The 18,058-nt window shown below is 39.8% G+C and overlaps 1 protein-coding gene across 3 annotated transcripts in view; it reads right to left on the reverse strand.

Moving 5' to 3' along the window:
* The window catches only part of LOC136350825 (potassium voltage-gated channel protein Shaw-like), a 90,548-nt gene that overhangs the window by 20,826 nt on the left and 51,664 nt on the right, over positions 1–18,058 (reverse strand). For all 3 annotated transcript variants that reach the window (XM_066302912.1, XM_066302913.1, XM_066302915.1), the window contains one exon: positions 3,205–3,280. The gene's annotated coding sequence lies outside the window, so the exon portion shown is untranslated. The remainder of the gene's footprint in view (positions 1–3,204; positions 3,281–18,058) is intronic.

Raw genomic sequence — 18,058 nt, forward strand, 5'->3', positions numbered from 1 at the left:
GGTGGAAATGCGCCGAGGGCACATCGCTCTACAGGACAATGAAGAACGAGAATTCGGTAATAATTACAAAAAAAAAGGAAGATTTGATTTGGGGGCTCGATTTTTTTCCCGTTCCGCCCTCTCGCTTTTAATTCGCTCCGAAATTGCTCCGAACTATTATTGTGAACCGAATAGCGCCGTTTCCGGGCCTGAAATTTATTCTCGTAATAGAGAATATTAGTAATCCAAATGGCAATAACCCCCTCTGAGGCCGCCAGATTTGTTCGGAGCTATCAAATCTAGCTTCCTCGTTGGTATGTTTGATCGGATGCTATTTTTGGATTTAATTCGAAATGTCCACGAATGAAAGTACCTCAATTCAAATATGCATTGCCGGAAAAACTAAACTCATGAAAAACTAAAAACAGGGCTTTCAAATTAGTGCGCTTTTTAAACGCAACGCTTTTACAAAATGAAAAATATCACAGAGCCGTGAATGGTGTTTAGTTTTCTGAAATTATATTTCAGCCATAAACGGTTCGGAAATTTGAAATAATTTTGTTTCCGTCGATCCCGCTGGGATTTACAACGATTGGGAGTTCCAGTCTTTTCAGGCGCGTCATGGAAAAAAAAAACGATATACCAAGTATGTAAATATGAAACCGGAATTTGCCTCCAAACATCCCTAGTGGTCAATATAGGGACTACCTTATCGTGTTATTAGGGTACTATATCTCTTATTTAAATCTGAGAATGATTTTCAAATCATCACAATACAGGTTCGACACTGCAGCACAGTTTGCAATAGCTTTGAGTATGTCGAATTTTGTGCCTACATTGGACAGCATTGATTTTCTGTTACCACTTGAAAAAAACGGCTGCAGATTCACATCGCGTGCTTGTTGAAGCTTACGGTGAACATGCCCTTGGAAGATCACAGTGCTGTGAGCGGTTTGAAAAATTCACAAGTGGCAATTCTGACGTCAACAACGAAGAGCGTGGAAAACCACCGAAAAAGTTTGAAGACGGCGAGTTGCGAGCTTTGTTAGGTGAGGACGATGCTCAAACGCAACAACAATTAAATGTTACACGAGAAGCCATTTCCATTCGTTTGAAAGCTATGGGAAAAATTCAGAAGATAGGAAAATGGGTTCCGCATGAACTCGATGAAAGACAGCAAGGAAATCGAAAAACCACTTGCCGATTGTTGCTTACCAGGTGCAACAGAAAGTCATTTCTTCATCGAATTGTGACTGGTGACGAAAAATGGATCTATTTTGAGAATCCCAAACGTAAAAAATCATGGGTAACTCCGGGCGAACCATCAGCATCGTCAGCAGGACCAAATCGATATGGACGGAAAACAATGCTCTGTGTTTGGTGGGATCAAAAAGGCGTAATGAGCTGCTAAAACCTGGAGAAACAGTTAATACTGAACGTTACCGACAACAAGTGATGGACTTGCATCGAGCTTTGCGTGAAAGACGACCAGAATATCGAGAACGGCAACACAAGGTGATGTTGCTTCATGATAATCACACACTGCAAAACTGGTGAAGGAAACGATTGGGAAGTACCATCGCATGCGGCTTATTCACCCGACTTGGCACCATCCGATTATCACTTATTTGCATCGATGGGACACGCTCTTGCAGAACGGCTTCGCCTCTTACGAAACAGTTCAAAAATGGCTCGATGAACGGTTCGCCTCAAAAGAACGACAGTTCTTCTGGTGTGGCGTCCACAAATTGCCAGAGAGATGGGAAAAATGTATTCGTAACGATGGGAAATATTTCGAATAAAATATTTTTTATAATTATTATACGCAGCTAAGTTAAAAATTTTATTAAAAGATTCCGGTTTCATGTTTACAAATTAAACAGATCATCAAGGTTAAATTACTGCAAAATCGTCAATTGTCCTGAATGTTCCGGTCCAATCTCGGGAAGACGCGTCATGCGATGGACTCGACAGTCGATATTCCAAAATCGGACGACACTGGTCCGAAACGAGACCTGCGACTGCCCATCGCTGCCGAAGGACCCACGATTCCGTTATGATGGTACATGCCGGACCCAGATACCTTGTGGAAATGAAATTGATCAACTCGGAAGTGATCTCGATTACATCGTACCATCCCAAATATGCAAAATTGTTTCGCCGTATTTCAGCTTCCTGAAGCCTAAGTTTAAATTTAACAAGATAGTAATTTAAGTATTCTGAAGTAAGGAAACACTATTAAGATTTTGTGAATATTTAATATCCTCATTCTGCATTGAAATTAACTAAGAAATTTTGGCTTTGACTTCTTTCCGAAACTTCCATCTAAGTAAATTTGAAATTAAATTTAAGTTGGGATTTTAAAATAAAGTTTATCTCTTAAAAGCTTTCGTTTAGAACTGCAAACGACTACTAAGCATCCCTGCTTATAGACGACACTTTTCTTCGTAAAAATAATTCCATTTAAAAGCACAAACAATGCCATAAGTTGAGTTATAAAGACAACCAGCGGCATTTTTGGAATAACAAAGCGCTTTTACCTCGAAATTTAGACATGAACTGAGACTTTATATTCTTTAAATTCAGCCTAATATATGGAGCCTCGTGGAGCGCTGAAAGCATATTCTGATACTTGCTTCGGCTCTAAAATGTAACGTATTACAATAATATATTTTAGAGGAAATTCACCTCGGGAGGATGCTGGGGCAATAGTTGAGGAATTCAAAACAAAATTAAACGTCTTGTGGTACCAAATCTAGTACCAACCAAAAATGCCAGTGGCGTTCGGGAAAAATTGCATCCGTTAGTTATCGCCGAATTTGCGTGTTTCAATTTGACTAATTTAAACATTTGGCCTTCTGCATTGTGCGCAAACAAGACCTGTGTAGTTCACGTGCATATGTGTGCACGGGGAACGCATTTCAAATCGTTGGAGGACAATATTTGTTTCTCTGAACGAAATTTACTTGCCGAGACCAGTCGTACGTGACGAATTGTTATCAATCCGTCTGATTTATGGAACCTCCCGTTCCTTCATATTTTCCCATTTTACCAAAGATCGTCCGACCACTAATTCACCTCGAAGCCTCCGGAGTTTCAAGTCACTCCAGGTACCAGGACGTCTGCTCACTCGCACATTACATAAAGCCAATAAATATACGCATTCTTCACACACTCCATTTATTTTAATTGAAATACGTCAAGGCTTATGTAATCTGTACTTACTGAATTATTTATTGTATGTGTTGGTGATGCCTGGATGATTGGTAAATTCCATTTTCTACGGCTTCCCGTCCTTTTCCTGAAAGAAAATATGTAAATCACATTTTCGGCTAAAATAGGTTTGCTTGGCTGGCGATGCTTATTCGAAAAGGGTACCGTTTTCACGGGTGTGTTAAATCTGATTTCGAGGTTCTTTTATAGGGCTATGTTAACCGTAAAGTAAGGAGTTTTTTCCTCCTGCTGCCTGATCTTGCCAAGTAGCGTAACATTAAAAAACCGATTTCGGATCGGGAAAATAAGAATAAAAGTGGCGACATTAAATTAATGCGACCGAACTCGCGGGAGTTGTAAAAACTTCTCTGGCCGTCCGGTCCCCGCATAAGGTATTTTATACCGTGAATAATGATCCCCCTTTTTTAGTTGGATATCCGGGGAAATCTGAAGACATCTGGAAATGGTCTTCCCTGGGATTTGCCGGGAATCAGCCGACTGAATTACAGATTTCGGAGCGTTTAAATAGCGGAATTGGGTAATAATACCCAACAGGCCCAAATTTTGCGATCGACAACCCAAGGTGGCGGTACTGACGAGTTAATCTGTTCTAACACACGCGAAAAAGTGAGGATTTACTTGAGCTAAACCAAGGAAACTCAAGACCAAATTACACAATGGGAGTTTCAATATTTGCGAACATAAAGTTGCAACGGAAACCTTGGAAATGGAGGCGCATAATCACGAAAAACTGCGCTTCTGGCATGGAATATAAATTTCAGAATTACGAGGCAAGAAGCGTTTTACAAGGAACATCAAATAAAAGGAGTAATTTTACTTGGACCTTTTGTATTCGTACTTTATATGACGCCATTTGAAGCCCCGTGGGAATTAAACTTTGATGTGATCTATTTTAAAGACGTTACCGACGACCTACAATATGGAGGGTATTTCTCAAAAAGTGCGGCATTAATTTTAAGACCCGCGTCTTGTTAAATCCAAGTCAGCGTGGCAACCGCGCCATCCGTCTAGACAGTTCTTTATTACGTTTACTTGGTCTAGATTAGGTCTAGATAAATATAAAAAACTGGGTCTTGTTAAATTCAAGTCAACGTGGGCATCGCGCTGTCCGTCTGCTCAGTTTTTCTTAAGTTCGTTTCATCGAGATTTAAGTTTGGATAACTGTTAAGTCCCGTATATTGTCAGATCCAAGTCAACGTGGCATCGGCGCCATTTTCCGTAGAGCGTCATTTTAGTTTACGTGTGACGTGACCAGAACGAACTTAGGTGGCACCACTTGTATCGAGTAATGACTCACAGTCGGCTTTGTCGCCATTTTGCTCGCGTTTTTCGATTTCAACACGTAAATTAGTAGTTTTTGTCAATAAACCTTAATTATGATTATGAAGGTGGTTTTTGTACGAAACAGTGTCTGTGAGACTGCGAATTCGCGGTGGTCCGAACAGGATTACCCAGTGCGTAGCTGTCTTCACGGCCCCTTTGAGGGAGCCCCTCATTGTGGACCGACGAAAAAGTAAAAATGAAGTACCTACACACGCATACCTATATGTTCAGAATCGCCTCATCTGCGAAATACAGGGTGTTGAAGAGCAGTTCGGATATTTACCAACCAGTTCCGCAGTTTCTCAGATGAAAATCCGCTTCATATATCCTAACCGGTGGTAATAATTTTAAACGCTTTTTGTCGATTTTGAAGTATTCATTCAATTTAATTTTTAAAATTATATTAAGTTCGTTCAAAGAGGTGTGAGACTTTGGATTTTCAATTTGATCTTGAACATTACAGGAGATACGAAAAAGTACCGCGGAACTGAAAAGTTCCATTGATCGACAACCTGAACTTCAGAAACAAACGAATATAAAGCCTTTCCTTAGTTTGTCAAAACTCCTTAGGTTCACGCTATATATTAAAAAAACACCTTATAATGCCTAACTCCCAACTTCTCCAATTAACGTATGAAAATGGGCAGTAATAAGATATTAATGTGAGAAATAGGGAAAACTAAGCCAGGAAGTTTTAATATTCAAGGGAAATTTCATAATATAAGTTTGATGCTGTGTAAATGAATTAATATGAGTTCCACGACTTTCCGCAAACATTGGGAAATTCAATTAGGGACGCTTAAAATGGGATATGGATGTTGGGAATGCGGGTAACGATAATGATGTTGATTTACAGGGTAACATAAATCCACAATCCACAAATTCGTGTCAATGTAATAATCCACAATTTTTCGCAGACGTTGAAAAAAAGGATATGCTTATTATATGCAAGTGCAATACTATGTTGTGTTCACTGGTAACGGCTGGACACAAGTGCTTTCAGCAAATTAGTTTAAAAAACTAAGATGATTTACTAAGTTCCGATAAATATTAGTTGTTCCCCAACATCAGAAAGGCGGCAAAAATTAATTAAAACATTTTATAAGGTAAGTTGAAGAAGCTGGAATATCCACTTAAAGCAGTATTTGCGCTCTTCTACCTTGTCTGTTGGAAAAGAGCAAAGAAGAGGCGCAAAATGCCACTGGTTGCGTGTGTACGGATTGTCCGAACCAGAAAATCGATTTTCCGGTCACTAGACAACTTTTACAGTGTTTGTCCGAACTGTTGTTGAAGAAATTAAGACTATAAATAGCTAAAGCCATCAACTGAAGACCATCGTTAACTTTCATTTCCTACCTGCATTCCCATTAGCACCAAACCTTTTCATGTTCCGAAGTTCAAAGCTTAATTAAAAAAGAGTTATGAATCATTAACGATAAGTCACTAACAAAAGATTCGAATAAATGAAAAAAATTAAGTATATACAGGGTGAGTCGGGAGGATCGTGCCAAACTTCAGGAGCGTGTTGTACGTGAAAAATAAATGTAAAAAAACTCAAATGTTGTTATCCGATTTTCGTTTGTTTACAAGTTATAGCGTAAATAAAATTAAAACATAAAATTTTAAAAAATTTAAAATTTCATAAGAAATTCCATAAATTAACGTTTGGATATCATAGTAAATGTTAAAAAATATTGCCATTAACTTCTAAACATTTTCGGCTTCGTCTATGAAGAGCATTCGTTGCGCTCCTGATTGTTTCATGTCTTTCTTCAATAGCAGCTGCAGCATTTCTAATGCGTTGACTTAGTGCATCTTGAGTGTCCACTTTTACTCTGTACACTTCAGTTTTAAACCAACCCCGCAAACAATAGTCTAGTGGTGTCAGGTCTGGAGACCTTGGAGGTCAACTAATAGGGCCACCACGACCAATCCAACGTTCAGGTACGTTTATGGTAAATAGAATCCGAGTTAAAAAAAATTATTTACGCTATAACTTGTAAACAAACGAAAATCGCATAACAACATTTGAGTTTTTTTACATTTATTTTTCATGTACAACACGCTCCTGAAGTTTGGCACGATCCTCCCGACTCATCCTGTGTATGCGCTGTTTTTACCACAAAAATTGTAATAATCTGCAAAGCAGACGCCACTTACTTGTGGCGCCTTAAGTCGATTTCACACCTAAAGAACTACACTCGAAGAAGATATATTGGCTTTTCGAAAAGTTAGGGCAAACAACGCCCGCGAAATTGGGGTTGGCATTTATTATATATATATTTTTTTATAATTTACTAAGAAATAACAAAATCTTCACGGGCTTAAATTCGATTGTAGGTGATTGGATATTTTCGTTTTAGCCTTCCCGCAGTGAAATTTGTTTCCGCAATGTTAAAAAAAAATAAATAAAAAAATAAAAAAAAACATTGTTAGAAGAAAAAGTATCGAACAAATGGGAGCATAAACCCCAGGTGTGACCTGGATCAATTTTTCTCTCGATATTGATATTGTAACACAGGTCTCCTCCGACGTGGGTTTTGAACTTTCGAAGATACATGTGAGATTAACCGTATAACGCTGGAAGCATCTCATGCTTTGTTATGTTTATTCTAGTCTGACTTCTTTTTGTTATTACTGGCATTTTCAGCGGGTGTAATGCTGTATACGGATCGGGTAACCCCCCCCCCCCCCCCCCGTTTATACGCGATGCGGGGGACGGTTTGAATTTCATATTTACTGCTCTGCGTGGGGGAACCGAGCACTCCATTTACGAGGTGTGATCCCACGTATTTTTTTGGTACGGGTCAGAGTTGGCAAAAGAAAACCAACTTCGACGAAATTCAATTAAAGGCGCAAACTCCATTTTCGATATTAATATTTTTCATTTCTTTCAAAGCGTCGTGAAGGGATGCGACTTGTTTGAGTTACGTAACAACCGAAAGTTCGAGCTTTCTACGGTGGAGTGTAGAAGTTTAACAATTACAGCGTCAGGTGCATAGAGAGAAATGGGAAAAACATGCGGAGCCTGTTAGTTCACATCAACCAACTTTAATGTTGTAAGTTTTCAATAACAACTGTTTAAATGTTTCAAGACCAAATGGATTTTTTCCGGTCTTAAAGTGAGTAATTCGCGGGAGATAACCTGCAGATTACGCGGTAAACTTAAATGTTTCATTTTACTCGTAGTTTTGAGCTTTTTTTACACGTTCCCTAGCCCTAATCAGTTCCCCGTATCCCGAGGAACCCGATTTACAATGCAAATTTTCTTCCTGGTGGCCATTCTTAAGGATCAAATTCTAAAGGATAAATTATTGTGGAAACTTGCTACGGAAATTTTGCTTTATTACTACTATATCAGATTATTTCAAAATATGAGCATCACTTAGGAGTAAAATTGCAATTTTCTCCGACAAAAGCTTGGTTAGGCATATAACGATTGTTCAACTTATGTGGTTACGACCCCAGGTAAGGAACGTTTACATTTCAGCTTTGTTGCACACGGAAGTTTAGTTTTCCGAGCGGTTGAGTTTTCTGGAGGGAAAACTGTTGTTGGAACATCGTAGATGAGATTTTAAACTATAAACCACTTTAAGGTACAGTTAGTTTCATACATATCACCTAGAATTAATGGAAACACGGTCCAATGCATAATGACCGATTTATGATTTGCAGTTGGGCACGGTATCAGGTGGATTTTAGTTTAAGTTTCCAGCCGACGAGACACGACAGGCTTCAAAATAAAGCCTCAATCTGCACTTTGCGTTCATGTCACGTGCATTTTTCTCTGCACGTAGTGAAAAAGAATATAATGACTTGCCCTCGGATTTCAGGTGGTGGATCTAGGTATATCTCCCAGATATATTTATTGTCTACGTATAAGACTCAAAATTGGAACAGAAAATATAATATCGATTTTCAAAGGCTGTAGAGCCACGTGGGACTCATAAAATAAATGTGTAACATTACAATAGTCAGCATTTTACGAAATTAATCGATAAATTAGCAATAATTGGAATTTAATTGCAAACACGGGGAAAACGACGCAAAGTCGTTTCCAAACACAATATTATCCAAGAATTTATACTATACCGTAACAATTCGTCCCAAATTTAATCAGAGCCATCCATTTCTATTACCTCCATTATCGTTATTTCTCAAGTTTTAGCCAGTTTGAAAGCTTGCTATTAATCCTAGTTTAAGAGATAGTTTGAGAGCTACAGGAAATAGACGTAAAAGCTTTCTGGTTTGTAACATAATTTTGAACAGTACACACTACGTATAAAGGATTTGAATAAAGTGCACCAGAGTCATGGTTTGAGTAACACGTGTGGAGCATTGATCAAGTTCTGGGATAGACGTTGTCTTAAGCTAACGGGGCTTTTGTTCATCGAAAGGGGTCTTACTTGTAGGCGCGAGATAACATTTAATTAAAGTGAGTTGCATAAATGCCCCAACACATTCATATAAATCACTCTTTCCATCCTCGACCTTGGCGACAATCATTTTCCAACCGTATGAAAAACCAGCAGTTTTACTTTTATTTCCCTTTTTTATTCCGCTTTTACATCTACAGAATTCCCTGTTTATTGTGTTTGTCGCATCGCACTCTGACACACAGAATAATTCAGCATGCCAGTCATACCGGTAATTTATTACCGCACGTTATGTATTTTCTCCTATTACGTCGTTTTTCCAAGCCGTAGAAGTCAAATTCCCAAAGGGGAGACAATAGATTTTGGGCCTTTTGTATTTGAAAAAGAAGCGTTGACGTATTTACGCGAACGCCGCAACCAACCTTTCACAGACGAATCCAGACCGGAACCGTGTTCACCATCCCAGTGATATTCGACGATATTCAAGTGATCCATAAGCTCTGGTTTTAACGCCGGCAATAATACGACCATCGATCAAAAGCTCGTCAGTCTTCAGAAGTCCCGAAGAAGTGTCCGACGTCTCTGCAGGATTGTCGAAACCAAACCATATCGAATCATCATTTAGTAGCAGCGCTGAATTTGTTAGGAATGAGTTAAATCGATTGGCGTCGTTCGAGTCATCAAGGGTTGGATAAAGATTTCGATTACCTGCTCATTTTACATCATTTCGTGTAAAATTAGCGAATGTGATATTTCCAACATCATGGACATTTGTAAATGGAAAAAAGAAGAAAATGGCGTCGTCGTGCGTGTCGGGCTTAATATTGTTCTCACAGGCGCAAACGCTTGTTGTCTTTGATATGTTCAATTAAGTTTAGCGTGTGACGAAAATATCATGGTTTTGACCAGGACAAGGATGCCAAAACCCCGTTCCTCTGACACGGACTGTTTAGGAGGTGTAGGTGACGAGAGGCTTGAAAGGTGTGTGCACGTATGGAACATACGAAAATTAAAACCTGTTAAATGGCGGCACTTACTAAAAGTTCGTGATTTTGTGACCTTTTGCTAATGATAGACGTTCCCGTGTTCACATAAGTCCTAAATCTGAGTGATTTTTTTGACAATTTTAGAAAACGCTGCTCGAAAGCCGCCCGGAAAAACAAAAATATTTATCGAGGATTTCTTGCAAAGATGAATAAAAAACAAACAGAGGGTGTAACGAAGTCCGAGCCGGCAGTTATGCCCTAATTAGTAAAACACTAATATAACCCTTATTACTTTTTGCTTAACCCTCTTATTATTCCCCTTGATGAACTGCGTTGAAGATAAATTAAAATGTTTGGCTTAAAATTTAATAACGCTAACTTTTTGTAGCCTCCCATTAAAATACGCTAATAAAGTTCTATAATTTTACATTGTTTACCGGGATGTTTTACGTAAACTGTAAAAGAAGTACAAATATCGTTTTGCTCGCTCATGGATTATTTATGGTTGAGGGTGTAAACAGAATGTTTATTTCCAATTTAAAACCAGTCGCTCTTTTTGTTTGAACGTGTGGTTCACTCATTATTTATTAGAAATTTTGCCTCCATTTGATGAAATGAGACGGCGTCGATTAGCCCATGGGCATAATACACTGTAGTGGAAAAGTGTGGAGCAACTTTTGAAAAATTAATACAATTCGAGTTTTAATTGTTATAAACATTTAGGTGCAGGTTCAACACGAAGTCAGCGTAAGCACAAGAACATCTGCAAAAAAAAAAAAAAAAATTTAATTTTTTTGTGGAATTTCATATTAACAACAATAATTTTTGGTGGAAAAAAGTAGACCAACTTGTCAAATTATAGCGAATATTTACCTTAAAATTAACCAAAACAACAATTCACATTTAAAAAAATTATATGAAAATATCAATTGTTTTTAATTACAGCGCCGCATCTTGCTGCCGTAGACCTCGTCAATGCGTCAATCCTTATCCACGCGTCTTTTGAAGCAGTGAACAGTTCGTCTTGATTCCTATAGGTTCCGTCTCCGATCTGAGATTTCCCAGAGGTGCTCGATGGGATTTAGATCGGATGATTGCGAAGGCCATTCAAAAACGCGCATTCCCTCTCTCCCGAACCATTATTTCACATATTTAGACCTGGATTTTCCGTAGTCATCCTGTTGGAAAATGCGTCTTAAGAGCGTAATATCGTCCGCATGCGGCGCAATTTGATTCTCTAAAATTTTCTTATAGTGAAAACTATTCATGTGATCATTTATTTTGCAAGGAGGGCCAACAGCACAACCGCCAAAAACAACTCCATACCATTGTCGACCCGACTCCGTGCTTCACTGTAGGACAGGTGTTTTTTGGATCGAGTCTTTCATTTTTGGCTGATACCATCACTATTAAGTAGGTAAAACTTTGATTCGTCGCACCAGATCACTTTTCTCCAATCCCGCTTTATCCAGTGAAGATGTTATCACGGAAAATTAAGTCGGGCACGCCTATTCTGGATAAAAGAGGTTTTTGGGCTGGTCTTGGTCCATATAATTTGCCTTCAAGTAACCTGTTCCTTACCGTTCTATATATTACTTCAGCGGCGAGCTCATCGGAAATGCGGTTCTCATTTTCGGTCGATTCTAGAAATTGTTCATTCTTCATAATATTTTTTTTTTGTTTTATTTTGGTAGCGATTGGTTGTTCTGGGTCTACATTTCCTTTTTACACCACTTTTCCCAGACATTCGGATAATGTCGGATGACTCGACAAACAATGGATTTGTTTAAATTAAATGGTTTAGCAATGTTTGCTTGCTTTTGGCCGCTTCCATAGAAGTTAACAACGCGTTCTTTTATTTCCACTGATAAATGTTTACCTCGGGGCATTTTGACCAGCGACATATCACGAATGAAATAAATTTTAAGGTAAATATTTGCTGTCGTTTGATAAGTTGCTCCACTTCTTTCCATCAAAAATTACTATTGTTGACATAAAATTCCACAAAGAAATAAAAACAAAGACATCTTTTGCAGAAGTCTTTGGACACACACCGGCTTCATATTGAACCTATACTTAATTATTTATAACTATTAAAACTCGAATTATTAATTCTCCAAAAGTTGCTCTACATTTTTCCACTACTGGACGTAGCGTGCGCAATAATGGCGAGCAGATCATTTTAGTGAATAGAATGTTTGGGGTAATAACGATGAACAGTTCACCCCCGCAGTTTTTCTTCCTCGGATTCTTACGAGGTAGATTAGAACGAACTTAAAATAACACAAGAGCGCCTTTCCCGTTACGAGTCTGTTGCGACGCATAGGAAGGTCACGGCTCATAGATAATTTATTCATAACCTTACTAGGACGTTAATCCTCGGAGGTAAAGTGTCAAATGCAAGACAAGATCCTTTTAATATGTTCTGTGTTGCAGAAAATATTCGATGACAGTCTCTGACGCTGCTTGACACAGAAACAGATTTTCCTGTGATGTCAAAGGCATGTGTCGCATTAATCAAGGCATAAAAGCCAGTCAAAGTAATTCGAGGCTGGCTAGAATCTGTTAGAGCCGGAACGTACTGAAACATTAAAGGGTTTCAGTTTGATTATGAAGCGAAGGAATGCGCCTGAGATTATTTGAACAGAGCACTTAGAATCAGTCGACTTAATGGTTTGTAAATTCTGTAAAAAGGCGGTTTTAATTTTCTTAACAGTATTCCCTCCATTTTCAAAAAAAAAAGGGCTATAAACATAAATCCCAACCAGGCCTTTCGCCATGTGTTTGTTACGGCCTCGCAAAAATAAATTAGGCTTTAGAAAATACTTTATTTTCATTCCACTCACTCAACCCTTAATGTTCTTGAGGTGTATAGATGAAACATGAGTCTAGCAGCTGAGAGCCCGCTAATGATAAAGAGTTTCTCAAACCTGCGAGCTGCAAACCACATCTGCCCATCAAAAGGGAGTTAAATTTATGCCGACGATTGAGCTTTACATATCGCGTCTCTCGGTTCTAAATCCGCAGTAAGTTAAGGGTGGGGTAATTTCACCACCACCACTAAGCTACGTAAAAGCTGAATAAAAGCAGATTGCAGCTGACCTAGAAACACGTGTATCTATATTTCAAAGGGAATACGGAAAGAGGGTATAGAGAAAGACCGAAGCAAATGCAAATAAGTATATCGGATCAAATTTATGGTGGGAACAGGATGTTCTACGCCTCCTTGTATGACATGTAAATCCTTTCTCATTTGACATAGAGTTGTTGAGCGTTAAGGTCAAAATTCTCTATCGGCTCTATTCTGATGTTATTTAATCCCCCAGTCTTCAACTGCTGATACCCATGTCGGCACTTGTACAGTCTGGAGTTCCGAGCTTAAAAAAAGTTTCCTCATTGATGCATGACAACGTTTGATTGGGTTTTATGTGGGGATTGGGATTAAATACTGAATGAATCGAAGATTAACGAACTAGAAATCGTGACAATGAAATTAGATTCTTTCATGTTACAAAATGTTGTTTGCCGTGGCAGCTGCAAAGTAACGAATGATGCTAATCGCATACATTACGAGAAATATCGAGTTAAGGACTTGTATTTTTGTATATACTCCTGTGTAAATTATTAATTTGCCTGGGAAAACTTGTGGAAGCACAGACCAATATACACCCAGTGTTCAATCGATGCTCGATACGCCATTTTTAGCATTAAATTGATGGGCTATACCTAGTGTATTAATAATTTCTTAATAGTGGATCGTGGAGTCGGAACTAAACGTTATTTTATTAGTCTGCAATCCACTTGCGTTTCCCAATTCACATAATAAAACGATATCTGCAAATAGCTAGAGCGAGAGAGGCAGGGAGGGAGAGGCAGAGAGGAGAGGGACGCCCAACAGAGGGAAAGGGAGGTGCACCAAGCGACACAGCGGGAGAGAGAGAGTGTTATACAAATACTTCAGCGAGCAGACAGTCGTAGATATTTTCCTCGTGCTAATTTCAAAACTTAGAAACCTCACAGATGAATAACCAAAGTTAGCTCACAATACAACGTCAAATTCAACTTATAAATTGGACTGTCAAGCTGTGCTACGAATACAGAGCCGACATTCGGAGCTGGAACCGAAGCCACATTCAATGTCGAGTTTATAAATCCGGCTTTAATCCCTTAGCGATTTGCTGACCTCCCTGCGGTCGGGCAGTAAACTTCGCCGCGGGATTGAAAGACTTATTTTAGTCTGGTATCAACAGAAAACTTGAAAGCCTTCGAGAGAGAGATATACCACATTCCTATCAATGTGTGATCGACTGGAGCACCCCGAAGAATAGTTTCGAATTTTTACACCCCCGTCAGTTTTTCGCCGCACTACAAATAAGTCAATAAATGCGTAATGAAAGGTTTTCCAATTGGGCCGGGTCGACGTTGGCAGCCCAGGGCGGCCATGTTGTTTCGGTGACGTCTGTCTAACCTGTTGTTTATCATCCGGGCGCTGATGCCAAATCACCATGACAAGTTACGTCACTGAGCAGGACGTCCAAATGACAACACCTTGTTATCGTAGTGAGTGTCGGTCAGTGCAAACGTTGCGCGCGTTCCGCTCATTTTACGGCAGACGCAGTGGCCCTTCAAAGTCGACCCTCCAACATTTGGTGGCCAAATTCGAGACGACCAGTTCGGTAAACAACCAGCCAACACCCGTGCGTCAAAGGAGCGCCAGATCGGCCGAGAACATCGCCGCTGCACGTGAAAGTGTGCAGGAGAATCCGAGTCAGTCGATTCCTGGTCGTGTACAAGAACTCGGCCCTTCGCAGACTTCAACTTGGCGAATTCCGCGTCGGCACTTGGGGTGCACCCGTACAAGATCCAACTCATCCAGGAGCTCAAAGTTAAAGTCCACAGACAACGCCGCTTGTTCGCTGACTGGACTTCGGGAGCGCTTGGAAGAGGACCCCAGCTTTGGGCGAGAAATCATTTTTACCGACGAGGCGAATTTTTTGATGAATGGTTACGTGAACAAGCATAATTGACGTAAATGGGACGACGCCAACACACACGAGGTTCCCCAGGTGCCAACGGCGGCGTCAGTGGTCGGTACTTTTTCGAACCAGACATTCGTGAGACCATCACCGTCAACAGCGGGCAGTTCGGAAGGAATCATAACCGATTCTTTTCGACTCAAACTGAACGGTATAGACGTGGACGACGTGAGGTTTCAGCAGGATGGCGTCACGTGTCACACAGCGGCCGTCACGATGGATCTCTCGCATGGACGATTTGAGGACATCGCTCGCGGATGTGAAGTGAGTAGGCCACCAAGATCGGGCGTCTTGTCCCACTAGACTTTTCCTTCCGAGGTTTCTTTGAGGTCGCAGGTCTGTGTCAATAGACCGCAATCGACCGATGCCCTTAAAGTCAACACGACCCAGGCCATCACTCAAATTAAGCCGGATATATGCGGCAGAGTCATTGAAAATTGGACCACTCGGATCCGTGCCACCGTGAGAAGCCGCAGCGGGCGTTCGGACGATGTTATATTTCACACATAATGGCATACATGGGCCTTTCAAATAAAAAAAATGATTTCGTTAATATTTCACACACGGCTTGTTTTATTCCATTTCAAAATCGACCCGCCCTCATTGAAAAACCCTACACTAGAGCAGATACGTTGCATAACTCAAAAACGAAATATTCCATGGAAACATAGAAAAATTTGGCGATCATAGAGCTGCGTCGAAGATGGTATACTTACTAACTCGAATGTGCCCTAGCTTCTTTTTAATCTTATTTGTTCGGTAAAGGCTTTGAATTTTACAAATTTTCGCCATAGAGCGTTCATGATTCATCTTCAACGAGGCAGCTTCACGTTAAGGTCGGGCATAGCTACGCCCCCCCCCCCCCTGTTCCTTACGCCTTATCGAGCTTCAACGAAGGAAGGTGGAAAATGGCACGTAGAACTATTTTCTGCGGTCTCTAACCCATCGCCATTGACGTGCCGTTTCTCGCTTATCTATGATCAGTTAGAAATGAACCGAACTGGAGGGTTCAAGACTCGAAAAGGGTCCTCGGAATCCTCTAATCGATCAGGCGGAGATAGGAAGATACATATGTACGTAGAAGGAACCCTTTGCTTCCAGGACTTTTTCTGTCAATTTAAGGAAGTTTTCTGTTAATTCCACTTAATGAACAGAGACTTGGCGCATCACATCCACATTTCTCCCTACAGTGCAACAACTTATAGAAGCGACCCTGATTCTACGTTTTACCGGGGATTCGTTCATATTGTTAAGAACAAACTTCGATTCATTTTTGTGAATGCCGAGGAGGGGCTACGCTCAAGACGACTTATATGACGTTTTCCATTAGTTGGGATAGAAACCCTGTGGATTTTCTTACAGTATTATCTTGGAATGTCTCGGAGAACCTGCACCCGCGCTCATTCCATCTGACAGTGGCTGCGTATTCGGCTCGACATGTTCTTTTTTCATTAATTGTAACCCCATTGACTAAGTTAATTATGACCTAAATCGAGGACAAAGTCCGAATAGCCAAGGGAAATCTCTATTGACTAATCTCACTAAAGCTCATTGCGAAGAGTCTATACAGAAAGAAATTGGACAGAAAGATCAAATTACTTTGAAAGCAAATCTCGCGGGACCATGGATTGAAATAGGAAAAATTGATATTGTCTTTTTAAATGTTTTGTTAACTGCGTTTTTATAGGAAATAAATTTGAATTTCGTGTAGTGAAAAAACCATGTGTTTTTCCCATTATACATACAAATGAAAATATATTTAATTCCAAACGCCATCAGCGTTTAGTCATCAGTGGGTGATATACGACCTTGATAAAAAAAATGTATGAAAATATTTTTTTACCGAATTATTCAGTCTCTCCGGGCTGCGACACATAAAGCGAAGAGGGGGTAAATGGGGCCGGAGCAGTCCCGCATCGGAAAAAAAATTCGAATCGTGTGAATTTTCGAAAATTTCATAAAAACTCCGTTTCGGGAGATCATCTGTAGAGCTGAGGACGGCATCTCATCGAACAAGGAAACTGTGAGAAGCTCCCAGAGCTGTCAAACGTGTTATCGAAATATTCGCCCTTGGACGGCGCTTTTATTCGTTAAAGCTCGAATGTTCTTTATCGATTATCCGTCTATCACATTTGTTCAATACGAATCTTTGAGGTGTCGGATGGGCCATTTTTATCCACACAAGGGGTTAAGGAAGTTTTCGGAAGTCTCCGTGCTCTGGAAACAGCTATTGTTTATTTATCATTAGTTGATGATTCACTTGGAAAACTGCCGCCCCGAAACGGAAGGAGGAACGTGATGGATGTATTGGTGTCTGCGACACGTTTCAACGAGTAAAACTGTCTCAATATCATTTTCATTTTGTTAAGTAAAATGTGGGTTTATACGAGAGAATTTGGAAATTTGACCCGAAATTCGATGTTGGTTTTAAGGAAGGCCTTGGGTCTGCCAGTGATATCTGAACTTCGGGGATCAAAAAACTTATGAATAATATATGTGCAATGTGACCGTAGGGAACTATACACGAATCGGGACACACTGCTTTTATTCAACTTCTCAATGGTACAAGAACAAGACAACACTAGGTGCTAGTCATGGGTTTCTTCTTATGTCGTCTCCGGGAGGGAAATCTGCGACTTCCGTAGAGATAATACCTCTTTCAAGGGGTTCCAAGTTGCCTATATGCTACTGCGTGTCGTCTCATTAAGGGTAGTTCGTAGATTAAACCGAACTTAGCCCTTTAACCCAGTAACTTACAGTAAAGGAATTTGCAGTGCCGAACAAAGAGATAATATCTAAATGCAGCAAATAACTTAATTGTTCCGTGATGTGTCTAGATGTTTAAGAAAATATTCCACGAGAACTGAGTTAATACGGGAGGTACATTACATACAGTAATGGACAAAAGAAACGTTTGGCATCAGTTTTATTTAAACATTTATGTCTATTCAAATTGCAGTTCGAAATATTGTTGAAGTGTTTGAAACAATCCAGCGTGGTAAACAAATTTCTTTTAATTTGAAAACAAAAATTATTAATTCATTTGAAATCGGTCAGCGACAAATTGATATCGCAAAAAAATTTTAATTTGAAACATAGAGCCGTTTGGGCCATTATTGAGAAA

This window comes from Euwallacea fornicatus, chromosome 4 (assembly GCF_040115645.1).
Source record: "Euwallacea fornicatus isolate EFF26 chromosome 4, ASM4011564v1, whole genome shotgun sequence".
Taxonomy (NCBI): Eukaryota; Metazoa; Arthropoda; class Insecta; order Coleoptera; family Curculionidae; genus Euwallacea; species Euwallacea fornicatus.